Source organism: Canis lupus, chromosome 18, assembly GCF_003254725.2.
Source record: "Canis lupus dingo isolate Sandy chromosome 18, ASM325472v2, whole genome shotgun sequence".
Lineage (NCBI taxonomy): Eukaryota > Metazoa > Chordata > Mammalia > Carnivora > Canidae > Canis > Canis lupus.
In genome coordinates, this window is record NC_064260.1 from 43,897,486 (window position 1) to 43,924,187 (window position 26,702).

The 26,702-nt window shown below is 45.2% G+C and overlaps 2 long non-coding RNA genes across 2 annotated transcripts; one reads left to right on the plus strand and one right to left on the minus strand.

Annotated features, from left to right (window-relative positions):
* Positions 1 to 4,008: 4,008 nt before the first annotated feature.
* LOC118351282 (uncharacterized) lies at positions 4,009 to 6,338 on the minus strand. The gene is made up of 2 exons (XR_004806515.2): positions 5,641 to 6,338; positions 4,009 to 4,271 (listed from the first exon to the last, which is right to left on the minus strand). It is a non-coding gene; the product is annotated as an uncharacterized LOC118351282 (long non-coding RNA).
* On the plus strand, positions 6,012 to 9,017 carry LOC118351284 (uncharacterized). The gene is made up of 2 exons (XR_004806517.2): positions 6,012 to 6,134; positions 6,323 to 9,017. It is a non-coding gene; the product is annotated as an uncharacterized LOC118351284 (long non-coding RNA).
* The last annotated feature ends 17,685 nt before the right edge of the window (positions 9,018 to 26,702 follow it).

Consider the following 26,702-nt stretch of genomic DNA (forward strand, 5'->3'; position numbering starts at 1 on the left):
GAATAATGGCCAATGAAAAGCAGAGCAAGCATACCATCAACATCAGTTCCCTTCTCCAGTTGACTATTTGTAGCTGAAGGTCACCTGGCAAATCCACCCTGTCTCAATAAAGACCTGAGAAAAACCAACTCAGTGATTCTCAAGGCAGAGCAATTGCCACTCAGAACAAAAGGATGATGCCCCAGAGTGGAGGTTCCTCCCCAGGCCTTCTGGGTCCCTTCCAGAGGGTTCCTGTGCTATATGGTATAAGCTCTTCTCAAACATGGATCTTACATTCTGTATCCTCAGCCCGGATCATGGTGGTTGGCATGTTGTAGGGCAGCAAGCTTGACGCCATGGAAATAGCACACTTCTCAGTTAGACAGTACTGGGTTAGAGACCCAGTTCTCCCACTTTTCCTTCGAGTAAGTTACTTCCTCAAATCTCTGGATCCTTACCTGTGAAGTTGGCAATAATACCTACTTCAAAGTGTTGCCAGATTGAACTGAGATCATAGAGGCAGAGCCTATTACAGTGGCTGGCAAATTACAGACAATTGAAAAATGTTAGCCTTTATTACTAAACATTTGTTGAATGAAGTCATGGATGAAAAGGACTCCATTTAATTAACATACACCCCAACCCCATACACAAAGGAAACAGGCTATATCACATTTTCCTTTAGGTGTATCAGGATGGAGCCACCGCTCTTTCTCACAGCGGCAAAGGTTTCTTTAGCTCTGACTTTATGCAGCATAATCATGGCAAGTTCTGATCTAGTCTTGGGATACACACCGAACAAAATGCACCGCCTTCCCCCACCTCCCATCCCAACATCCACATAGAAGGAAAATCTTGTTACAAATAATGCCAAGGGAGACTCACAATATCCCCCATCCCAAAAAAATATATATCAATTACAACTGGAGTTCTTCACTTTACAGTGAAAAGCCTGACAGATACCACCATAACCAAGTAGTCAAGATTAACACCTTCAGAAACAAAACATACCAGCATTCCTTAGGGTACCTGATATAGAACCCTGAGGAGGACACATCACTTCTGTGGTTTTCTCACAGAAACTTCAAAACCTTAGTCTAATTATGAGAAAACATCAGACTATTCCACATCAAAGGACAGTCTACAAAAGAGCTGACTAGACCTCTTCAAAAGTGACAAGATCACGAAGGACAAGGATATAATGAGGAGCTGTCACAGATTGGAGGAGACTAAGGAGACATGAAATCTATATGCAGTGTGGGACCCTGGATAGATCTCAACAAAGCTTGCATTTCAGTTTTTAGAAAAGTCAAAGGCAGCCTCAAAGGAGAAAAGGATTAACAAAAGGTCCAACCAAGGGGTGCACGGAAAAGAGAAGACTAAACCCAGGAATTTCACTGACCAATTGGGGGTGAGAAAGATTTTTGAAAGGATTGAAGTCTAAGCTCCATTTCCTGCCATCTTTTTAAACCTGAGTACCAATGGTATAGTCACTTTCTCTCCTGCAACCCCATCCCCTCAAATTCAACCTAGAATAAAGAATAGGTCTGAGCCTGCTCAGCACAGTTTTGCAGCAGAATTTGCTCCTGCCATTTTCACTGGCTATCAAAATAAATATTAGGTGGCATAATACAGTAAAGTGCTTTTTAGACAAAATATGGCCTTTAAGTGGAATTGCCAAATTGGAACATAGGCCTCAGGTTCATAGGCCCTTGCTCCTCAGGGAAGAGGGGTTCCCATAAGCCCAATTTCAGTTAAGTTTGAGTTTTAAAGTTACACAGGAGTCCAAGTAAATCTTTTACTTTATATTTGGAGAAACCAGGCTTAGGCTCAGCCCATTGGGTGATTTAACAGAGCCACCATAGGATGTCATGCTGTCTTCTCTAAGCTGGTAGTAATGACCATAGCCTTACTGTGCCCACCAAGAATGAGACCAACTTACAAGGATTATCCAGCAGCAGACACGTGGGTCCCACCTAGACTTCTGAATCACACTCTCCTGACACTGAAGCCCAAGCGTCTCTACCCAGAAAACGTGTTCTGTAAGACTCAGGTACAGAGCAAACACTAAGATCCACTATTTTCGGTCAGACTGTGTGTGAATATGTGTGGGCAGGTGCACACTTGCGCAAGCATTAGGATTTTTCTTCTTTTATTTTTGAAGATTTATATATTTATTTTAGAGAGAGAAAAAGAGAGCACAAGTGGGAGGGGCAGAGAAAGACGGAGACAGAATTTCAAGAAGACTCCATGCTCAGCACAGAGCCCAACACAGGGCTTGATCTCATGACTCAGAGATCACAACTTGAGCTGAAACCAAGAATCAGACTTTGTTTACTGACTGAGCCACTCAGGCACCCCAGGGGTTAGGATTTCTAGGATATATCCATAGAATTGCTCAATATAATTTCCATTTACCTTCACTGTCCCCTTGCCTCTCTCCATTCTGGGTCCTTGCCCATGTCTCGTGATTTAAGGTCCATTCTATGCGCTATTTGGTCCCCCAACCTTTCCAAGCCTTCCTTCAGTGTACCTGGGATGAGACAGTAGTTATCTTGGTGCCAAGAGAATCCATTATGTATTCATTCACTCATGCACTGGAGACTCATGGGGCTCTGGGTACAAAGTTACACACAGGACAAGAGGTTTCCTTTCAGAGTTCACATAGGAGTAGGGGGAGACAGTCAATGAACCAGGACACCAGAAAACAGCAATAATGAGGAATATTGTGGGCAGGTGCACAATTTTTCTCTTTAAATTTTATTTTCATACTTCAAGGGGCAAGAGTATTGATCATCTGAGCTGAAATACTCTTCCAGAGATGAGCAAATTAGGATAGTGTGAAGAGGAGTAATAGGAGACCACTGTTGGTTGGGTGGTAAAGGAAGGTCCTATTTAAGGAGATCACCTTTAAACTGAGATCTACACAAGAGAGATCCATCCCAGCAAACATCTGGGGGAAGATGGTTCCAGGCAAGGGGGATAACTAGTTCAAGGGCCTGTAGGCAAGTTTAAACCTGGCAGATGAAGAAAGAGACAGTGGTGCTGGGTCACAGTGAGTGGAGGGGTAGGGAGTGGTCCCAGATGAATCCAGATCATGCAGGGTCTCATGGGGCATGGTAACTAGTGTGGGAAGATGCTGGGTGGTTCCAGATAGAGAAGTTATAGACTCTAACTTATGTTTTAAGCCAGTGTTTTCGGCTGTTGTGTGGAGAACAGACTGGGTGGGGTGGAGCAGAGGTGGGTAGAAATGGGTCACGAGATTGGAAACAGGGAGACCAGATTCAGAGGGTGTTGTCGTTAACCAGGTAAAGGATGATGGTGTTTGGGTTAGGGTGGTAGCGAAGAGAACGGTGGGTAGATTTTGGATATGTTTCAGAAGAAAAGCTGATAGAAATTGTTGATGGACAAGCTGTGGGGCATGAGAGAAACAGGGACTCAAGACTGCTCCTAGGTTTTCATCTTGAACACACTGATACATGGTAGTATCACTGGTCAAGATAAGAACCCTGGGAGAGGAAGGGGTTGGGGCTGGGGAATGGAGAGCTTTATTTCAGACATATTAAGTCTGAGATATTTATTAATGAACTGATGCCCTTATCTCATACTTTATATGTATCACCAGATGAAGAACTATGAGATCCCACACATTGCCTTCCTTTCCAGTTCCTTATTAAGCAGGAATAAAGAGAAAGATAACTGAATAAAATACTCAAATACTCGTCTCTTGTGAAACACTCTTATGTTCCAAAGTCTAGTAGTAGAGCCACATCCTTGCTGGGTAGGTATATGTAGCCAACCAATCACCGTGTCATACCAAACAACTGTTCAGGGGGCAAACTAATTAAAAATTTAATCCCATGATTTTCATCTTAATCTCTTTTTCCCATTAGCTCTGATCAATGCCCACAAATACAATTTAACAGAACAGTCATTTAGATAAATGACTGAAGGGGGTATTTAATTAGTCTGTTTGTTATGAACCAATTGATAACTGAAATCATATGCTAATTACCAAAAACCACACACTAATTTTAAAAGCATTTTTATTAGCATAAAAGCTATGTTCCTGTTATCAGATGCCATGTCCTTTCTATGTCACACACAGCAATTGTGCAAACCTGTTTCTCTTGACTTTGAGAAGTCAAGTTGCAGCATGCTGTGTAGGTAAACAGTGCACTTGAGAAATGTTTGCTCATCTTTACCTCACACTCTAACACAAGCAATAGTGAAAGTTGTACCAGTAAGAAGATTCCATGAACTTCTCAGCTACCTGGGAGCCTCTGCTGCACCTGCAAGAAAGAAAAACACTGATCAGGCCAGAAACGTAAACGACTAAGCTAAACTGAACGTGGAGATGTGAGGACTGATGAAGGGTGAACTTTGCAGCCTGTTCCAATGCCAAGGTGGTTGCTGAAGAAGATCTTGACTGTGTTCACTCAGTGTGCAAGCCAGGGGATACTCATTTGTTGACTATCTCTCTTCTGATCTATGGAAAAAATTCTGCTTTCAATCTCACAGCACATCCTAGGATGCAAAAATCCTTAAGTTTCTTCACATAAAAGAGATCTTCGTTTTTGTTTTTTTTTTAATTTATTTTTTATTGGTGTTCAATTTACTAACATACAGAATAACCCCCAGTGCCCATCACCCATTCACTCCCACCCCCCGCCCTCCTCCCCTTCTACCACCCCTAGTTCGTTTCCCAGAGTTAGCAGTCTTTACGTTCTGTCTCCCTTTCTGATCTTCGTTTAAAAAATAAAAGTCGTAGGGCAGCCCAGGTGGCTCAGGGGTTTAGCGCCGCCTTGGGACGGGATGTGATCCTGGAGTCTCAGGATCGAGTCCCACGTGGGGCTCCCTGCATGGAGCCTGCTTCTCCCTCTGCCTGTGTCTCTGCCTCTCTCCTCTCTGTGTGTCTCTCATGAACAAATAAATAAAATCTTAAAAAAATAAAAATAAAAGTCGTAGCACCTGAGTGGCTCAGTCGGTTAAGTGACTCTTGATTTTGCTCAGGTCATGCTCTTGGGGTCCTGAGACCGAGCCTCACATTGAGCTCTGTGCTGAGTGCGGAGCCTGCTGGAGATTCTCTCTCTCCCTCTGCCCTTCTCCCCTGCTTGCTTGCTCGCTCTCCTTCTCGCTCTCAAAAAAATAAAAAATAATAATAAAAATAAATGGCTCTGGTCATCTGTAACCTTTTCAGACCTTTAACAGTGCCTCCTGCACTTGGGTTTTCATTGTCGGTTCGATAAAGGGTGAGAAGTGTGAAGGATGGTGCCTGCCGCTGATGAAAACAAACAAGTTTCCTTCTGCTGGGCGTGACCTGACACAGCAGGAAAGGATACCAGACGGCAGGCGTCGGTGGTGGCTGGGCCCAGTTAATACAGAAGAAACCTTAGAGGAGAAGAAAATGGTTTTCAGGCTGCTAAGGCCGTCCGCACACACATTTTACGGCGATGAAGCCCTAGCTGCTAAGCATCGTCTCTGCCCACGGACTGCATCTGCCACTTCCAATAATAACCGGTTTGGGGGAGGGTTTGCAACATAAACTTTCTCGACCCGCCTCCCAGCCACGTCCCCCTACTCAGTCCCTCCGCCCCGCCCCCCCAGATCCCAGACCCCCCTACACACTCCAGAGAGCCCTCCCTTCGGTCCCCCTCTCACCAACAAGCCGCAGGTGGCCGAGCCTCGAAGCTACGCCGCACCACGAGCAAGAATCTGGAAGGGAAAAAGAGCAGAGAAGAGAGGCTCCCTGCATCCTTAGCATCCAACGAGCTCCAGGGCAACCGGAGAGGAAGTGACGTGACCGGCACCGGAAACGGAAGCGGGACGCGGGTCGGCACCGCCGCCATGTTGTGTGTGGCGAATGAGGGCTGAGGTGTGCGCCCTGGGCTCGGAGCTCCAGTTGTCCCCCGCGGAGATGGTGAATCCTCCCTCACTGTCCTTCTGTCCTTCTGTCCTTCTGTCGAGGATTCACTGAGCTCGCTGGTGCCCGGCACCGCGGGTGCGCCGGGAATCCGTGAACAGGAGCGACCCGGCGCTTTCCCTCCTGAGTTTGGTTCAAACCCAGCGGCGGACGCGGGAGCACGAAGCCCCTAATACGTGGGCGCCGCTGGTCTCGGGCGTCTCCGGAGGCTCGTTGGACTTAGGCTGCTCGGGTTAGGGCCTCGGGTGCGCGGCCAGGCGGGCAGGTAGTGGGGAGGCAGGCGTGGTGACGGCGCGGGCTGCCGCCTGGGTGAAAGGCCGCGAACCGCGCGGTGGAGGAGGACGCACGACAAGCCGAGTTGGCGAGGAGCCTGGGTCTAGAGGAGCGCGGGCCGCGGCATGTGCCCGTTTGCACTTGCAGGTGAAAGCCTGAGCCGGACGCCTGTGCCCTGGGTCCCACGGACGGGGATGAGAGCGGAGCAGGAGCTCGGGGAGACTGCCTGGTGGAGGGAGCGTGACCTGCGAAGGAGGCCCCGGAGGGCCCCCGAGAGCGCCTCTCCCCTCCTGGGGGCGCTGGAAGAGGAGCCGGGAGCCTCGGGAGGAACCCCGGGAGAGGGTGGGGGAGAGGGTGGCATCGCAGACGGCGAGGGAGGAGCCCGTCGGGCTGTAGGCTGGATCCGTCTTCTTGAGAAATTAGGTGAAGGCCGAGGAATGGCAGGCCCTACACCTGCGCTGCCATCAGCCAGGGCCGCTCCCAGCCTGGAGGAGTTGAGGACCAAGGGCGGCAGATGGCGGGAAAATGGACACAAATGAGCATGCACAGGTCTTCCAGGAAATCACCTGGGAGGAAACGAGAAGGACACTGGGAGGAAGATATTATTATTATTTTTAAGATTGGGGAAATATAAGTTTGTTTAGATACTGATGAGAAGGAGCCAGAGATTTTTTTTTAAGATTTTATTTTTTTCATGAGAGATACACACAGAGAGAGAGAGAGAGGCAGAGACACAGGCAGAGGGAGAAGCAGGCTCCACGCAGGGAGCCCGACGTGGGACTCGATCCCTGGTCTCCAGGATCAGGCCCTGGGCTGAAGGCGGCGCTGAACCACTCAGCCACTCAGGCTGCCCAGGAGCCAGGGATTTTTAATGTTGATCAGCCCATGACCAAATGGATCCATGCCCAAGAATACTTTATGAAGAGGAAGAAGACAGGATGGGAGGAGAGGGGCCTGCGGAGGACAGCTGGAAGGACTCCGCTCAGGTAGTGACCCTGAGACAGGAAGATGGAAGGGGGGCAGGCCCAGGTAGAGTCATAGGATCTGTGATGTTGAGCATGTTGTGCACTTCGCAAATCCAGGGGGCACTACTGCCTGCAGCAATAGTAACCGTGACTGTTTGGGGGCAGATGATAGTAAAGAGCTTTGAGGAAAGGGTGCTCCTTCCTAATTCACACAAAGTGGCCACAGCAGCCATCGGTAGGGGAAGTCTGGTGCTGGAAGTTGAGGTACCCTACGTTCACTGTATGTATTCGGCCTGGGAAAAAGAGGTGAAATCATCCAAGGAAGGGAATCGAGCCTCTGAAAGGTTTGTGGACAGTGGAGATGTGCATGGGTGTTGAGGGGAAGGCGGAGAAGAGCAAGCTGATTTTAGCCATTTAGGTCCCAGACAGATAGGTCTCTATCAGCGGTGGATGAAATCACCAGTGTTCTCTCACTATCCTGCATTTCTGGCAAACAGAGGTAGCTTTTGGCTCCTGGTATAATGTCTGGGCAGGCGAATTGGAATGATCTAAATTTTGCTGATCCTCTTGTGTCCTACTGCAAACCTGTTTTCCATTTCTTGTGAAGGACACTGGGCAGCTGCCCTTATTTTACATCGAAATTTGTGTGTGTGTGTGTGTGTGTGTGTGTATGTGTGTGTGTGAAAATGGAACCAGAGGCCAGCTTTTAAAAATGCACCAGGGCTGCTTCTTCCAAAAGATGGTGTAGATATACCCCTCGTTCTCTCACAAAGTATAATGAAAAATGTGTATAAAACAAGCATAAGACTGTTGTGGCCTTTTTGAGCACATTATGGAGCTACGCTAATCAAGACAGCACAGCATTTTCATAAGTAATGTGCAAACATGAGTGGGAAGAATAGTGAACCTAGAAATAGACCCACATATATTTAGTAAATTGATAAATATTACAAATCACTTCAAAGGGAGAGGGTATAATGTTTAACAAAAGATGCTGGAACAATTGGACAACCATATGCAAAAAAGAAACAGAGAAGAACATTGACCCTTAACCACATACAAAACAATTCAAAATGAATCATAAGCCAAAACATAAGGGCTTGAACTATAAAACTTCTAGAGGAAAACACAAGAGATTTTAGTGTGTTTGTGTTTGGTTAAGTATTTCACAAAAACTATGAACACTTGAAAAAAATCAATAAAATGGAATTTGTTTATATTTTTTGCTCTTCAGAAAGCCCCATTCAGAAAACGAGAAATCAAGCCACTGCGATAGTAGTTGCAGAACACATATCCAACAGAAGACTCCTAATACAGATTTTTAAAAGTTTACAACTCGCAAGACAAGAAACCAAATAGAAAATTGGCAAAATATTTGAACAGCTACTTCACCAAGGAAGATACACAGATGCCAAATAAGTCCATGAAAAGATGCTTAATATCTTTATTCATTAGAGAAATGCAAATTAAAACCACAATGCGCTAGGAACACACACCTATTAGAATGATTAAAATTAAAAAGACTGACGATGCCAAGTGCTGGAAAGCATGTGGAATAATTAGAGCTCTCGTTGCTGATGGGAATGTCACATGGTACGTTTTCCAACGGTACAAAATGGAAAGCATGTTGGCAGTTTCTTGAAAAGCCAAACATACAGCAACTATAGAACCTCACCGTTCCATTCCTAGATATTTACCCAAGGAAAATGAAAGTGTATGTCCACCCAAAGACTTCCACACAAATGTTCAGGGCAGGTTTAATAGCCTCAAACTGGAAACAACCCAAATGATAAATAATAAGGGAATGGATATACCCACTGTAGAGTATCCCTATGATGGGATACTACTCAGTAATAAAAAGGAATGATGGGTTGATATACCTACCAACGTGAATGGATCTCAAAATAATTGTGCTGAGTGAAAGAATCCAAACGAGAAAGAAAAAGTGCAGACTTACAGTTAAATAAAATTCTAGAAAACTCAAGCTAATCAATAGTGACAAATCAGCTCATTGATCATCCGGGAGTTAGGAGATGGGGAAAGGTAGGATGGGGCGATTACACAGGGACACATGGAAACTGGGGGTGGTGGATATGTTCATTATCTTAATCGTGAAGGTTTCATAAGTGTACACATGCATCCAAACCTATCAAGTTGTACATTTTTATATGTTCAGTTTATTAGAGGCCACTCTAATAAGCTTTAAAGAGAACCCACTGCTGAGCTTCATCAAATCTTGTATTTGTTTCTGATTTTTTCCCCCTCACCCATACACCTCCCAAACCTATTTCCCTCCATGCCCCAGATGTACACACTAGGAAATGGAACTTGATACTTATGATTCTCATGCCTGATTTTCTACTTTACTACATTAAGTCATTACCTATAAATATCATATAACATTGTTTCGTATTAACATTTTTCATGAATGGAATATCTATCATTCTGTAACTTGCTTTCTTTGTTCATTATATTGACAAATACATTCTTTAACAAATGGGCAAGTATTATTATTTTACAGACAGAGACACTGAAGTTCCATGATTAAATAAGTTGTCCAAAGTGAGTGATGGAGGCAGAATTAAACCAGACCTGACCAAAATCAAAGTCAGAGCTTCAAAAAGTGCCTACAGGTTCTCGAAAGGGCGGGAGCTTTCCCTCTGGGGCCCCCTTGATTGTGCTCCTGGCACTGCCATGAGTGGTGCCCTCCTAGGCTATTCTGAACCTCTCTGGTCTGCCTGGCACTCAGGTTGCGTTGGGCCTCTCCTTGCCTATCCTACTATGCTTGTCCAGAATCAAAGCTCAGCCCCTTTGCCCTGTGTTGCTCCTTCAACTTGGTTCTCCCTGCCCTAAGCAATCCCACCTCTTGTCCTGATAGGGGTTCTTAACCGCTATCATGCTGGGGACCCCTTTGGCACTCGAGTGAAGCCTGTGGGCACCGCACGATAATATTTGTAAATGCCTGCAATATGTAAGATTACAGTTATGTTGAAATCCTATTATCAAAATATTTTTCAAATTGTGATAGAGTGATGTGTATGCTTCTTTGTCAATGCCTTACAAAACAAGTTCTAGCAGTGGGTTTAATAGCCAATTTCGAATGAGCATGAGCCTAGACTTTATTTCAACATATCTGCAACAACTATGATATGAAAAGATCTGATTTCTATCGATGGGACTGATAATATTACTGTGGTTTGTTGCTACTCTTCAAAATGGAGGGCTAAAGTTTTGGGTAGTGGTTGGTGAACATATAAATACATTTTTCTCCATCTAAGTTCACAGAACCCCCGAATTTCTTCCAGAACCATATGAGGGGTTCCATGCACCCCATGATAAAACTCCCTGGATTTGCACCTCACTAGAGAGAGGAATCACCCGTTGGAGGGTGGGGTGGGATGGAGCTTGGGAGCTGCCGGCTTCCCAGGCAGGCAGAAAGCTGATCCCAGTGCCCTGAGTTTGATGTTAACGACAATCATTTCTCCATTTCCCTGATCAAGAGCTACAGCGGGGCCCCCGTGCACTGCTTCACATGCTGAGGCACTTCAAAACCAGATGCCTGGCAAGAATAACTCTTAACTCTTAGATTTAAGGTAGAGCATGATATCAAAGGCCTGCGCAAAGCTTTGCAAATTTCAATTTTCAGTGATCTATCTAATTCTATGGGGCATTTGTTACCGACACATTTTTTTCCAAAGAGAATTATTTTATGACTTAATGTGAAAGTAACCTCCCAGGAAACCCCTGCTTTCACCAAAGCCCTGGCAGGGCCCTTCTGGCTCCTGGCCTCAAAGAACGCCCCGCAGTTTGCAGGGAACCCACGGGGCCTGCTTTAAACAGATCAGGCACTGTGTTTTGTCATTTGTGAAGCTCACCGCGTTTGCAATCCTGCTCTCGAAAGTCTCCCTGAGGCTCAATTAACTGCTGACAATTTCTTCTAGCGTGACAGGGCCCTGGGCCCTCTTCTCTCTGCCTCATTATTTTATGTATTTTGAAATGCTGACTTTTTAAGTTAAAGATCAATTTTACTGCTTTTTTTTTTGTGTGTGTGTGGAAGAGAGAGAAGCATGCTTGCTCTTAGGAAAATTTGAAAACAGAGGTAAGAAAAAAAAAAAAAAAGAAAAAACTCCAATGTGATTGTACTAATTTATACCCCATTGGCAGCATGTGAGAATTCCAGGGCCATATCTTTATCAACATTTCCTGTCACTTTTATTTTAGCCAATTATGTTCACATTTGCATTCTATGTGTTAATTGGTCATTTGGACATCCTCTTTTTAAAATGCCTGTTCAAATCTTTCACGCATTTTTCTTTTGGGTTTTCTGCCTTTTTCTTATTGGTTTGCAGGAATTTGGCATAAATCCTGGAAATACAACAATATAACAACATTCTTTTCTCAGGTGTATGAATTGCAACTACCTTTTCCAAACCTGGGTTTGCCTTTTTACTGTCTTTAACAATGTCTTTTAATGAACAAAAGATCTTCACTGAAATAAAGTCCAATTTTTTTTCCTTTGGGGTTGTTGCTACTGTTAAGATTTTGTAAGCAAGAATTTGGGCAGCCTCACTGAAATTAAGATGCATTGATGTAGTGTTTGTTCTGCTTGGCCTGTCCTGTGCAGGCCTCATGCACACAGGAGAGGCCTGTGTTGTTGGGAAAGCACATGCCCACTGAAGATATAATGCAAGCCACATGTGTCATTTAAATTTTTCTAGAAGCCACATTTAAGAAAAGTAAAAAAGTAACACGTGAAATTAATTTTGGTGGCATATTTTGTTTAACCCAATATATCCTGGAATCTAGGTCACTTCAGTATTTTAAAATTTTCCTTGCTTTAGTTTTTAAATTTAAATTTTAGTCATACTAGCTACACTACAAGTGCTTCATCGACACATTTGTGTGGTGGCTATTATATTGGACAAAACAGGTTGGGAGGTTGACAATGAGCTCTGGAGGCAAATGACCTAGGTTCCAGTATGGCTCCACCACTTAATAACAATAGCTAGTATCTATGGACTGCTTCTTCCACACAAGGCTCTGCCCATAAGAACCAAAGATATTGAGTACCTGAGACATACCAAGTGCTGTGCCTGTATTGTCTCATTCAGTCCTTCCAAAATCTTATGAGGTAATATTCTCACCTCCCCATGGTTTTAATTTTCTATACGAACTTGGCTTAGCTATAGCGCCCAGGTGCTTGATCAAACAGCAGTCTAGATGTTGCTGTGAAGGTGTATTTTTTTAGATATGATGATAACCATTTAAATTAACAGAGTGTGGGCAGCCCTGGTGGCTCAGCGGTTTAGCACCGCCTTTGGCCCAGGGTGTGATCCTGGAGACCTGGGATCGAGTCCTGCGTCGGGCTCCCTGCACAGGGCCCACTTCTCCCTCTGCCTGTGTCTCTGCCTCTCTCTCTCTCTCTCTCTCTCAGATAAATAAGTAAAATCTTTAAAAAAAAATTAACAGAGTGAGTAAGCCAATCACCCTCCATAAGGTGAGGGGTCTTATCTAATCAAATGAATGCCTTAAGAGAAAAGACTAAGGTCCCCAAACAAGAAGGAATTCTGTCTCCAGATTGCCTTTGGACTCAACACTGAAACATGGACTACTTTTGGAATTTCCAGCTGCCAGCCAACCCTACAAATTTTGCATTTTCTTGCCCCCACAATCACATGAGCCAGGTCTTTAAAATAAAATCTCTCTCTCTCTCTCTCTTTCTCTGTCTCTCTCTCTCTCTCACACACACACTATATATATATATATATATATATATATATATATATATATATACACACACACACACACACACACACACCCATACTCTTAACCCCCTTGCTACTTCCATTAATTTGGAAAATTGCTTGACTTCTCTAGGTTTCAGGGGTTTTTTTATTGTCAAACTAAGACAAATAATAGTACCTATCCAATAAGATTGTTGTAGAGACTGCTTAAGACAATATAGTGCACCTGGCACATAGTAAATCCTCAATAAAAATTATCATTATTTGTTGATGCCTTCCATATCAGAAAACATTGAGCAGAACTTATTACTGGTTGCACTGTAGACATGAAAGGATTACATGAAAAGACAAAGTCTAGAAAAGTAGATTATGTTAGGCTTATTGATGATCTTTATTACAGGCACCTTGAAAATAAATTTTTGCTATGTTCATGTCAATAAAAATCGCTATTTTTCAGGGAGTCCCTACCATGTGCCCTGCATTCACATTTCAGCATGTACTGAAATCCTCACATTCATCCTACTGGGGAGGTGTCATGGTCATTTTCCAGTTTTCAGATGAGAAGCTGAGGCTCTGAGTGACTGGGAAACTCATTCAGCTTCTAAATGACAATGTCTCAGGGAAATAATTTCCCGCAGCCATCATATCATCAAACCATCAGGTTATTTGTTCTCTTTAATAATCCTCTACAAAGCAGCACATAAGTGAATTGAAATTAACATCAAGTCCTTGTGGGGAAATTGAAAACTTAATCATTCCCTTCTTCTCCCTCATTTTTATCTACTGCTGGGTGCACACATTTGTAATTCAGCTTCGAAACTGTCATGCGATCTTATATTTTTTTCTTTGCTATTTTGCGTAGGTAATCCTGAAGAGGATTTTTCACATTATTGTGTATGATCAAAATTGAATGTAGCTTGTAAAGAAAAATGAATTAATAACTGAGAGAGCCTTGTGTTCTTTGAAAACATTTGTTGTCAAATGAAAAGAGACTTTAGAATGTCAATACATTTTATTTTGTTTGTTCCCCACCCCCTTCATCCTTGTAATCTTCCCGTACATTTCAGATTGCTTTAATCCACAGATTAATTTTAAGGTATTTTTCTGAGTTACGTTCATAAATGTCAGGCTTTATAGAAAGATTATTTTTGCATGTTTTAATACATTTTTCTCTTTTATTCCCCTTTCTTTGATGTCAGGGCTGTATAAATCCAGTTTAATATGACTTTCATTTGTGAGGCTTAACACAGAAACCATTATAAGGCTGAACCAAACCTCCTTCTGTTTTTCAATGATTATCTTTTTCTGTCAAAATGAACCAAGCCCTCTGGTCTAAGGATTTGTACAAAAAATAAGTAAAAAAAGAAAGAAAGAAATCAAAGCTTAGAGGGTGAGCTTAGATTGTATCTAAGTGCTCCTTTATCTTCGCATCCAGACTTCTGTGAAGTGCTTTCCACAGACTGGTTACATTGGATATCGAACAGAGTATGTATTCTTGAGTGGTAATTCTATCAGGTTTATTCTGAGTCTGGATATTGCAATAATTCCTTACCACATGGTTTTTAACCTCTGAGCCCTGACACATCTATGTCATGATTTTTGCCCAGCATAGTTCCATTGGGCTGTTTTAAATTATTTAGACTCTAATTTATATTGGAATAGATATGTTCGTAACTGGACCATCAACATCTGTATTTCAGTGAAAATGCTGTGCAATGACCTAGGGAGTTATCAAATGGCCACTCCCCTGAGATATGGTACCTCTTCCTTTTTGTGATCTCTGAACTTTCTCTCATTCTTAGGAATAAATCTTTGCTCCATCTCCTAGAACTAACAAGATAACAGCAGAATTGCAGATCATGTGCTTGCAAGAGTCTGGATTTATTATGCTCAAATTACAATCCATGCATATTAATTAAGCTCCTGCTATGCGCAAAGCTTTGTTCCAGACCCTGTGTATAAAGATAAGCATGGTACCCTTAAATATCCAACCCTGAGGTATAATTTACTATGGCTTTTCTTGGGGTTAGTTAAGCAATGTACATCAAAGCCTTAAAAATATGCATATCCTTGAATCAGGTAACTCCACCTTTAAAAATCTAACTTAGGAAAGTAAATGAAGACGTGGGCAAATATTTAGCCAAAAAGATGCTCATCGCAGTTGTTTAGAATATTGAAAATTGAGAAACAGCCTAAATGTTCAATAGTAAGGATTGAAGCACCCATATGAATTAAAGCACCCATATGTCCATGCAATATAGCCATCACGAATGAGATTGCAGGTTATTGACATGGAAAGACATTAACCGTATATTGCCACATGCGGAAAGAAAAGGATATAGTGGGGATATGGTGTATGATTCAATTTTTGTAAATGAATATATGAATATATTGTACTCTTAGGGAGAAGGCCAGATGGATATTACACAAGTGAAAAGAGTCCAATATCTTTGGGTGGTAGGATCATGGGTGATTTTTACTTTTCTTTTCTTCTCTTTGCTTTGCTCATCTGTGTTTTCTAACTTTTCTCCAGAGACTAGCTGTTGTTTTTGAAATCTGAAGATTCTATAAACAGTATTTTAAATGAAAAATAAATGAGAAGGTCTGCCTGTGGCCCATACAGGGCAGCAGGCTGTGCAGAAGGACATACTTTGGTGGACATTCAGTGTTCAAGGAGCCACTGCAGGTGCCCTGTCTACACTTTGCTGTGACCCTCTGGCCTCCCTCATTTGACCCTTCCTGCCCTGCCCGTGGCTTTCTTTCCTGGCTTCAGAAAAGCGATATCCTCCTTCCTGCTCAGTACAAATTGCAGAACAGCCAGCTGGACACTGGCTTAGCTAAATCTGAGTCTGTTTTTCCTTCTGCAACAAGACATCTAGCACCTTGGTGTCTGGACCTGGTCTAAGGAAATCTCTACATGGCAGGGTCCCAGATAAAAGACAGTCCCTGAATTAGGAACTCTGAGTCCACAGGGGATCCTGTGGGGACAGAGACAATACCAGCGCTGGAATATGAGATCATGGCTCTCTATTCCCCACAAGGCAAAATGAAATTGGCCCTCGCCACATGACTTGCTGCGGTCAATGGACAGAACAGGACAGTAATTAGTGGACATGACATGATTACACCCTTGAACTGTGTTTGGGCGCTGGACCTGTCTCTTATGCTCAGTGATTCCTACGAGAAGACATGCACCAAGTAGCCACCACTCCTTCAATTCGGGCACCAGGGTAAGACACTAGAGTAGACTGCCCATGCCAAATAGCCAGAGTGGCCACCAACAAGTGGCCAGAGGAAGATGAAGGGCATATCAAGCAGATCTGAACCCAACCTGCAGCCTGGACAAACTGGTGCCTGGAGCTAGAGGTTCAGTCCAATGCAGCCAGGTGGCAACTGACCTGCTGACCTTGAGTATGAGAATAAAGTATTACAATCTTAAATCACTGGAGTACTGGGGTGATTGTTACACAGCATCATAGAAATAGCTGGCTTAGACTATTTCTTCTCCTCTTCCTTTCTCCTTCCCTTCTAAAAATATTTGAGCAGCAATTATGTGCCAGGGGCTGGAGCTATGAGACGATGCATAGACAGTCTGATCTTCCCAACAATGCTGTGTAATAGATTTATCACTGTCATCTGTGTTCTACAGATGTGGAAATACTGCACAGAGAGGTTAAGTCACCAGCAGGAGGCCACAGAGCCAGCAAGTGGCAGAGCCGGAGAGGAAACCCAGGCACTCTGGCTCCAGAATCCCCACTCACACCTAGTCTACTCCAGGCCTCCGTGGTCACTCTGAGTCAGAACCACCTTCTTGTTGGGGACCAATGTCCAGCCCATGGGTTGGCTGTGACTGTGGAGGGGGAACAAATGGGCTGTCAAAAAGCAGCTTCCTCCGTCGCCCTCCACCTTTCCCCAAGTTCTCAGAGGAGATTTAGCTTCACTGACATGATTACATAGGGCAGCAATTGGCAAAATAACCTTCTGTGGACCAAATCTACCTGTTATTTGTCTCCGTATGGTCCACAAGCTAAAAATGAGTCTTAACATTGTGGTTGGAATCAAACAATCAAAAGAAGACTATTTTTTGACACTTCAACATTACATGAGATCCAATTTTTCTTTGTTTTTAAACAGACTGTATTCTTTGGATCGATTTTTAGTTTAAAGGAAAATAGTACTAGAGGTACAGAATTTCCAGCCACTCCCTTACCACCAACCACTCATTTTTCCTATTGTTATTAACTTGCATTAATGGGGTACCTTGGTTACAATGGATGAGCCAATATTGATGCATTATTATCAACTATAGTTTACCATTAGGGCTCACTCTTGGTGGTGTGCATCCTAGAGGTTCGAAAAAATGTATAATGACTCCTGTCCACCAGTTATGGTATCACACGGAGTACTTTCACTGCCCTACAAATTCTTTGCATGTGTGCATAGCCTCCCTTTATTCACCCCTCCCTCCTTCCGCTCAAATCCCCGGTGTCCACTGATCATTTTACTGTCTCCATAGTTTTGTCTTTCCTAGAATATCACACAGCTGGAATTGGGTAGTATGCAACCCCCTCAAATTGGTTTCTTCCTTAGTAATATGCATTAAGTCTCCTCCATGTCTTTCCATGGCTTGTTAGCTCATCTCTTTTTAGAGCTGAATAAGATTCTATTGTCTAGATGTACTACAGGTCATTTCTCCATTCACCTATTGCAGGACATCGTGGTTGTTTCCAAGTTTTGGCAATGATGAATCAGGCTGCTAGAAACATCCGTGCACAGATTTTATGCGGACATGCATTTTCAACTTATTTGGGTAAATACCAACGAGCACAATTGCCGAACTGGACGGTGAAAGCGTGTTTAGTTTTTGTTAGAAACCGCCAAAATGTCTTACAAAGTGGCTGTACCATTTTGCATCCCCACATCCCTCATTTTGCAAAGAATGAGAGTTCTTGTGACTCCACATCCTTCCCAGTGTGTGGTGTTGTCAATGGTTTGGATTTCAGCCATTCCAATAGGCTTGTGGTGGTATCTCCTTGTTATTTTTACCTGTTAATTCCCTAATGGCTTAGGGGGTTGAACAACTTTTCATATGCTTACCTGCCTTCTGTACCTTTTCTTTGGTGGGCTGTTGGTCCAGATCTTCTGCTCATCTTTTTTTCTTAACAGGGTTGTTTGTTTTCTTATTGTTAAGTTTCGAGAGTTCTTTACATATTTTGGGCACCAGTTCCTTCATCATTGGATGGATTTTGCAAATATTTTCTCCCAGTCTGTGGCTTTTCTTTTCATTCCTTTAACGATGAACTTTACATTTTAATATCCATAAATAAAATGTGACTGGAACACAGACATGCTCATTCGCTTACCCATTGTCTGTGGCTAATTTCACGCTACACCAACACAGTTTGCGACAGAGTCCAACCACCTTCCCAGCCTAAAAGATTTACCAGTTGCCCCTTTCCAGAGAAGTTTACCCATCCCTGATTTAGGGCATCATCTCCATGCCCTCCTTAATGGGCCCGTTAGCGTCATAAAAGCAACTTTCATGGGCAATTACCCATCAGAAACTCCCTTCTGGGGTTGCTAACTTGAAGTGCACCAAATTCTGGCCCAACTGGCCACTTTTCTCTTGGTGCTGTTACTCTCTCCTGGCTTGGTTTTGACTCCAGCCGGCCTGGCTCAAGGGAGCGGAGAGAGCACTGCTGGGGCATCCTGAACTGTCCCACCTGTGGGGCTGTCTATGTTTTTTGTCTCCTCCCTGGGGGTCCAGCCCGGACCCCTCAGTCTCCCACACCCCTCCCTCTCCCCCCAGCAGCCACATCTTCGTGGTGTGAGGAGTCGATCGCCCCCTGCAGGTGAATCTATGTTACTGCAGGGGCATCATCTGGAGGTTCCAGCACCCCCCAGCCTCTCCTCTCAGCATCATCTGGAGGTTCCAGCACCCCCAGCCTCTCCTCTCAAGGGGGTCCCCGTCCCAGCCCGCCCCCACGGGCTCACTCTGGGCATTAAATTCCTGCCCTCCTCCCCTGCAAAGTTTTAAGGATGACACTGCGAGGAGAGGAGATCTCTCTCATCCCGGTTTCTCCTCCCAACACCACTAATCAATTCCAGCTCAGGGCTATCAGATCATTGAAACCGGCTCCATGTCATTTGCCATTTTCCAGTCTCCACCTAGCTGCCAGACTGAGTCCCCCACCACCCCCCTTCTGTATTTCTTGCCTTTTGATTTTTTTTTTTTCGTGTCTTTAACATTTGGTCCTTCTTTTTTTTTTTTTTTTTCTTTTCCAATAAGTGAAAAAAATGTAAATCTAGAAAAATGTGGGCAGACGTATGCTCTTTTTCTTGCGAAGTTTTCCCTCTTTAACTATAATAGTGTGACAAGCGAAGAGAAACAGAGAGACTTACACATTCTGTCTGGTATCCCATCTCCTGCCAGTTATTTCTGACTGTTGGCATCCGAGGCAAATCAATTTTTCCCCGCACATGCATCCTCTGCCTCCCGCGGAGCGCGGGCGCTCAGACAGGCCCTAGCCTGCCTCGCTCCTGGCTACTCATTAACATAATTTACTCTACCTTACTGAGCACTTACTATGTGCCAGCACCCCGGTAAGTGCCTTCACATTTCAAGGCACTGAAAAGAAGACAAGCTAGGTGGCTCTCTGCCCCCACTTCCCCTTATTGTACGTGGAATAACTGGGTGATAAACCTAGACTCTGAAATCCGGTGGCTCGAGTTCAAATCCTGGCTTTGCCACTCATCAGCTGTGTGACCTTGGGCATGTCACCTCACCTTTTTGAACCTTGGTTTCCTCATCTATAAAAGGAAGATTCGTGGGGTGCTTGGGTGGCTCAGTCCATTAAGCGTCTGATTTGGGGTAGGGCCATGATCTTGGGGTCCTGGGATTGAGCCCTGACTGGCTCCCTGCTCAGTAGGGAAACTGCTTGTCCCTCTGCCCTCTCCCTCTCCCCCTACTCCTGCTCTCTTTCTCTCTCTCAAATAAATAAATAAAATATTTTGAAAAAATAAATAAAATGAGGACTCATAATAGTGTTTCTCTCACAGGGTTGCTCTGAGGGTTGCATTGGCTAATATTGATGGAGCTTTGAACTGGACGTGACATGTGGTGAGCACGCTGTGAGGGCAGGTGGTAGTAAGTAGCTGCGGTGGGCAAGCCTGGGCCAACTGGGTGGTGGTGAGTGCTACTCTGCCCCTCTGCGTCCTGCCCAACTCGCTGGGCGATGGGGCAAGCTAGCGAGAGAGCGGAGATCTGCCAAGTAAAGCCAACACACACACAGTAATGAGCTTGCACACACAGAAACATCCACACACACACACACACAAGTAAAGCCAACACACACGCAGTAATGAGCGTGCACACACATAAGCACCACACACACACACACACACACACACACACACAGCTCTTACTGTGCATTTGGGTTACTTCCTAAGGGTTGCATGTTCTGTAAAACTTCCAATCATCCCAGGGGCTGTCCAGGGGTTTAAATGACTTGTGTGGCTATCATGCTCCGTCCGGCTTCCTCTGCACCCCACCCCACGCCATCACCCTGCAGCAGCTCCTTCAGCCTTTCTTCCAGAATTCTTCCAGAATCTGTCCACATCTTGCCATCTTCCTCTGAGTCCAGGCCAGGACCTGGGTTCCCGCAGCCACTTTCTCCCTGTTCTCCTAGGCTCTCTCAACCTCTTACAATCCACCATTTCCCTACAACAATTAGAATGATCTTCTTGAAATGCAAATCATTTCTCCACTTAAATCCTCCAAGGTTTAAGATCTGCCTCTCTCTCCCTGTGTCTCTCATGAATAAATAAATAAAATCTTAAAAAAAAAAAAAGAAAGAAAGAAAGAAAGAAAGAAAGAAAGAAAGAAAGAAAGAAAGAAAAGAAAAGAAAAGAAAACAATTCACAGCTTCCATGAGGCCTAACAGGGTCTCTAGGATCTGGCCCAGTGGTCCATTCAGTCTTCTTCCTCACTCTTTCAACTATTCCAGAGACCCACTGGCCTTCTTTTTTAAATCCTTGACCACGGCCTAGTTCATTCCTGCCTCAGGGCTTTCACACTTGCTGTCCCTCCATTCAGGTGTCTGGACTTGACCTTCTCTCCTGGTAGGATTCCTCTTGGCATTTAGATCCTGGTACAAGTGTCTCTTAGGCCCTCTTAGACATCCTGTTCAATATGGTGCCACCTCATCCCCACCTCCCAACCACCCTGTCTCATCACTGCTTTTCTACTTTCTGCAAAGCGTTATCACTACAGAGAATCAGCAAGGAATTGACCTGTGCATGTGTTTGCTGCTCATCTTTCCCAGCTAGGGTGCAATCTGTCTGGCCCTTCTCTGCCAGCCCCTGAGTCCTGACCCAGGTGAGTGTTCCCCACATATTCGGTGAAGAAAGTCTTGAAGACATTTTGGGGGGAAAAAATCAGGCCTTTTTCATGAGAAGAAAACATTTTTCTCAAAACTACATCACATTAAGAGTCTGGAGGACTCAGAACAGAGATTTTATACTACACACTGTACGCTGGGGTAGAATGTTCCATGGCAAAAGAGCCATGCTCCTGCTCAAAAGGAGATGAAAGTTCAAACTTGGGAGGTGGGAGGAAGAGGTGTGGATGGTGTCCCTCAGACTGGCACGGTTAAGTGTCCACCGGCAGGACAGAGGGGCTGTGAGAGTTCAGTTCTGCTGGAGAGAAGCGGATGGCCTCTAAACATGTGCTGCTGAGCAAGCGCAGACGCCTCATTCTCTTCATAGAAGAGTCAAATAATACAGGATGTCAGCCAGCGTGTGGTGAGGATTCGCCAGGTGCCAGGCATTGACCTCACACTCTGCTCGTGGTTGAGCTCCAGGTCCTTAGTTGAGGCAACAGAGTCTGCATTAGCAAATTTGCACCCAAGGACATCTATTCAAGTTCACTTATTATAGGCACCTTATGGACTTTCTGGGATGACCAAGGAACCAAGCTTGATGCTACTTTGACCCCCCAGCAGAAGAGGGGGCCCTCAAGTGAGGACTTTCAACCCTTGGTACACAGAGCCTCCAAATGCTCCCACTCACCGTTTTAACAGAAAACTGTCTGCTGGGGCCCCTGGGCAGCTCAGTCCATTAAGTGTCTGCTTTTGGCTCGGGTCCTGATCCTGGGGTCCTGGGATCGAGCCCCATATCTGGCTCCCTGCTCAGCTGGCAATCTACTTCTTCCTCTCCCTCTGCTGACCAACCCCCTGCCACCCTAACTTGTGGTCTCTCACTCTCTCTCTCTCTCTCACTCTACCTCTCTCTGTGTGTCAAATAGGTAAATAAAATCTTCAAATAAAAATTTTTAAAAAGAAAGCCCTCTGCTGCTGACACCTGCCAACTGCCACCCATGGTGTTGGAGCCTGAATGTGCCAAATTCCCCCATTTCCCCAGAGGGCCCAACACCCCTGCCTCCGTGCTTTTCAGAAAGTCTACTCTCCCAGCCTGTGGCCGCCTTCCTCCCCTGTTCGTTTCCACATCTGAGTCCTGAGTGAACACAACGGATCGGTGCGCACCAGGCCACGGGCCTGCAGCTCAGCTGCCAAGGAGTCTGAGGAACTGGGTTTCCAGCTTTCCGGCTGCCACAGAACAGAAGGCAGTCTGGAAGGGGATCGGACTGGCACCGAGTCAGCCAGGTGGGCTCTAACATTCCCATTTTCCAGGTGAAGGAACTGAGGGGCAGAGCAATTGTGTCTGTTGATTCGTGATAATTGTGTCTTTGAGTCGTGACAGTCAGGAAGGAGACCCCTCCTCCTATCTGGGGGAAGCTTGAATTTTTTCACAGTTTTCCCTAAGCACATAAAAGTCCCCAGTTACAGAATGTTCAAAAAGCATCCTCTGGCAGGAAACCCACCCCCAAATCAAGAGGTCATAGTTCAAGGACATGCCTCCTTCTCAGGAGCACTGTAGCTCCCCACGCCACTGTTCCTGAATTTTCTCTCTAAGCTACCATCTGCCTTCTGGTTAGAGGGTGTGTATTAAGACTGTGCTCCTCTCTTGGGGCCTCTGACCCAGTTTTTATTTGCCATGCGAGTTCTTTCGGCTCCCCTTCCATTTCTTTGATGTTTTCCTTTGTGTCTGTAACTGCAGCTCCTTACCTTTCTAACAACAAGGAGGCTAGGATTTTTAGATGGAAGTCCTTATGAAATTGCTTCTTGTTTCACCTTTCAAATGGTTCCCATTTGATACTCGAAGTTGTTTCCTCTTCCACCAGCTGGAGAGAACCGTAGGGTCACTGCAGGATGCATTTCTGTAAAGGCAGCTCAAGAGTGTGCAGAGGCCAGGCCAGCCATCCTGGTGAATGCTTCATCCGCCTCCATCCAGCCATGGGCGGGCCTGGCCATGACAGCACCCTGGGAGCGCCTCCTGCCTATTCCTAAGCTTTCTCATACCAGGAGGCAGAAGAGGGGGCCCTCAAGTGAGGACTTTCATTAAGAAACATCACTAATGGGCAGCCCGGATGGCTCAGTGGTTTAGCGCCACCTTCGGCCCAGGGTGTGATCCTGGAGACCCGGGATCGAGTCCCATGTCGGGCTCCCTGCATGGAGCTTGCTTCTCCCACTGCCTGTGTCTCTGCCTGTGTGTGTGTGTGTGTGTGTGTCTCATGAATAAATAAAGAAAATCCTTAAAAAAAAAAGAAAGGAAAGAAAGAAAAATCACTAATGGCAATGCCTCAAACCAAGCAACACTTAAAGAAAGGAAAGATCAAACCATCCTAAATGTAGGAAGTCACTCACAAACACATCCTTGAGTTCCAGGGTGGATTCAAGTCAACAAAGAGCATTCACACATAAGTTCTAGAAAGGATCAGACATCTACCAGAGATGCCAGGAGTGCAAGGAGTCGTCGTGAGTTGGGCAGACACACTGCCCTTTGCTCCCTTTCTTCCCCGCGGCCAGAACCCTGGCTTTGTTTGTATAAATGGCCCGGGTCCCCACTTCTCAGGGAAGATGAGTCCTGTGTGGCCCCACTGGGCTAAGGCAGGTTGACTCTTCCCAGTGGTTGGTTCAGGATTTACAGATACCTAACTCTGGCTGACGGGATGGGGGAAGCCTCCTGTCCGGGCTCTAGGACACGGGTGTCTGTGTGTTTTCCTGGCTAAAAGAGCAGTAGCAGGAGAAAGCCTTTTTCTCCCCATTCCTCATTGTTTTGAATGTAGAGTGTAACTCATGGAACTGAAGCTGCCATCTAGTGACCCGAAGGAAAGGCCATGACAACAGCAAGGATATAGCAATGGACCCAAAGCCCCATCATTTTGAGTTCCTTGCTATGTGAGATAATTAAACATCTTTACTGGTTACCATAGGAGTGGGACCTTTTTTTTCCCTGTAAATGGCCAGATAGCAAATATTTTCAGCATTTCAAGCCAACTACTCAGCCTTGCCATTGTAGCGTGAGAGCAGTTATAAATAAGCAATGTGTAAACGAGGGAGTATGGCTGGATTAAATTGAAATTTGAATTTCATATCATTTTCAAATGTCATGAAATATTTCTTGTTTTGGATTGGTTTCAACTGTTTAAACTGTAAAGATGTTCTTAGGCCATGGGCTGCACAAAAGCAGGTGGCAAACCAGGTTTAGTCCCTGGGCTAAGTCAATATCAGTGGGTTTTCAGCTACTGGAAGCTGAGTGCCTTCTGGAGGATTCTGTTTTTTTAAAGATTTTATTAATTTATTCATGAAGGACATACAGAGAGAGGCAGGCACACAGTCAGAGGGAGAAGCAGGCTCCCTATGGGGAGCCCGATGCAGGACTCGATCCCAGGTCTCCAGGATCATGACCTGAGCTGAAGGCAGATGCTCAACCACTCAACCGCTCAACCGCTGAGCCACCCAGGTGCCTCTAAATGATTCTATCAACCAACTTTCCATTTCACAGATGACAAAGCTGAGGTCCAGAGTGGTGAGACACAGCTAGTATGTGTCAAGGTTAATAAATCGAGATCCTAAAGCTCTCAACTAGTCCAGGATTGTTCCCAGGATACAACACAGCTTCCCGTGCATCTATCCACCATTTAAGGCTCTCCTTCTCCTGGGCTGTGACATTTTCCTTTACGTATGTGAGTGCATTTCATTCACACAAAATGTATCAAGAGCCAAGAGGGCACTAATTCTTACTGAGGACCTACCCACATCAGGCACTTTACATTATCTAACCCTACAAGTGTGAGGTAGAGGTTATTATGCCCGAGAGGGCTGAAACATGCTCGAGTTCACCCAAGAGGAGATGGGAGCACCAGTGCCACCCCGCCTTCCTTCCCATTATCTCACTCCTCTCTGGCTCCAAGGCTGAGCACTTTGTGTCCCCTGATGAAGAAGACTTGGCCCCTTTTCTTTGGCCGTTGCATAAATGCAAGAAAACACTAGCAGAGCGCTCAAAGGTACTTCTTTTCCTTTCTGAAGTTTTATTCTGCTGGAGTGGGCTGCTTTTTACCAGTTCTGGGGGGAAAGAGAAAGCCGACCAGGGGAAATGAGAAGGTGACATTCATGATGCGGGGCGCTAGAGGGCAGCAAGCGGCCACATTTCTGAGGCAGCCCATTGCCTTTTCCCTCGGTTCCACTTTCATTCATTCAGTCTATGAAAAACTTGGGGAAGAGTATGTTTCAGTCTTTTATTCCAACATCCTCCTTTTTCTGATGGAAAAATGCAGCCTGGTTCTTTCATTAGGATCGGATATCGGTCACCGTTAAGCCAACAAGTAATTGAATATTCATTGTCACAGCTGTTACTGCCTGGGCGGCAGAGGTGCATCAGGGGACAGAAAGGTAGGGGCCCTGCCTGCACGGAGCTTGCAGTCCTCTGCGGCACATGGACAGTGAGAAGTGATGCAACCAACTACATTATCAGCAACTGTGGGGAAGGGTCGTACAGGTGGAGGGTCAGAAGCAAGCACCGTGTAGAAATGACATTTCCCCCATCTGAAGGTGACAAGCAGCCAGATGGGGCACCTGGGTAGCTCAGTTGGTTAGGCAGCTGCCTTTGGCTCTGGTCATGATCCTGGGGTCTTGTCGAGTCCCCACATCCGGCTCCCTGCTCAGTGGGGAGTCTGCTTCTCCGTCTCCCTCCCCCAGCTCGTGCTCTCAATCTCTCTCTCTCTCAAATAAATAAAATCTTGAAAGAAAGAGAGAAAGAGAGAGAGAGAGAAAAGAAAGAAAGAAAGAGAAAAGCAACCAGGCTTCGAAAGAGCCTAGGAACAAGAGTTCAGGAATAAGGACCCACAAGAGGAAGAGGGTTGGACTTGAGCTGGCCCAGCAGTGTGGCTGGGTGGAGCTGGAGAAGGAAGGAGAGGTAAGGATCCTGTGATACGGTAATGACCCTGTACCCAACATTCACTAGGTGCCAAGCACTGTGTTGGGTGCATGGTCTCACTGCATCACCGACCACAAATCTATGGCTTACGTACTATTATGATTCCCATTTTATAGCCTCAGGGCGGTTAAGTTACTTGGCCAAGACCACACAGTCCAGAAGGAGCCTCACTGGGATTCGAACCAGGGTGTGTCTGACGCCAGCACCCAGCCTCATCATCACTATCCCTAACAAAGACAGAATGAAGACTAAAACTCCGAGATCTTATCTCCTGGCCAGGGCAGTCCCCACAATCTTCTTCACTCCCCCACCCCATTGCTTGCATCTCAGGAAAGCGCCTCTTCACCGTCAGCTCTGTGCAGGGAGAAGGGAGGGGAGGCAGAGGCCAAATGGTAGAAAGGAAGAGCCTCTTGCCTGTGACCCTGATGGCCTTGAAGCCTAGAAATCGGATTGCCAGCTCTTAAAACTGAGCCGGCAAATGCA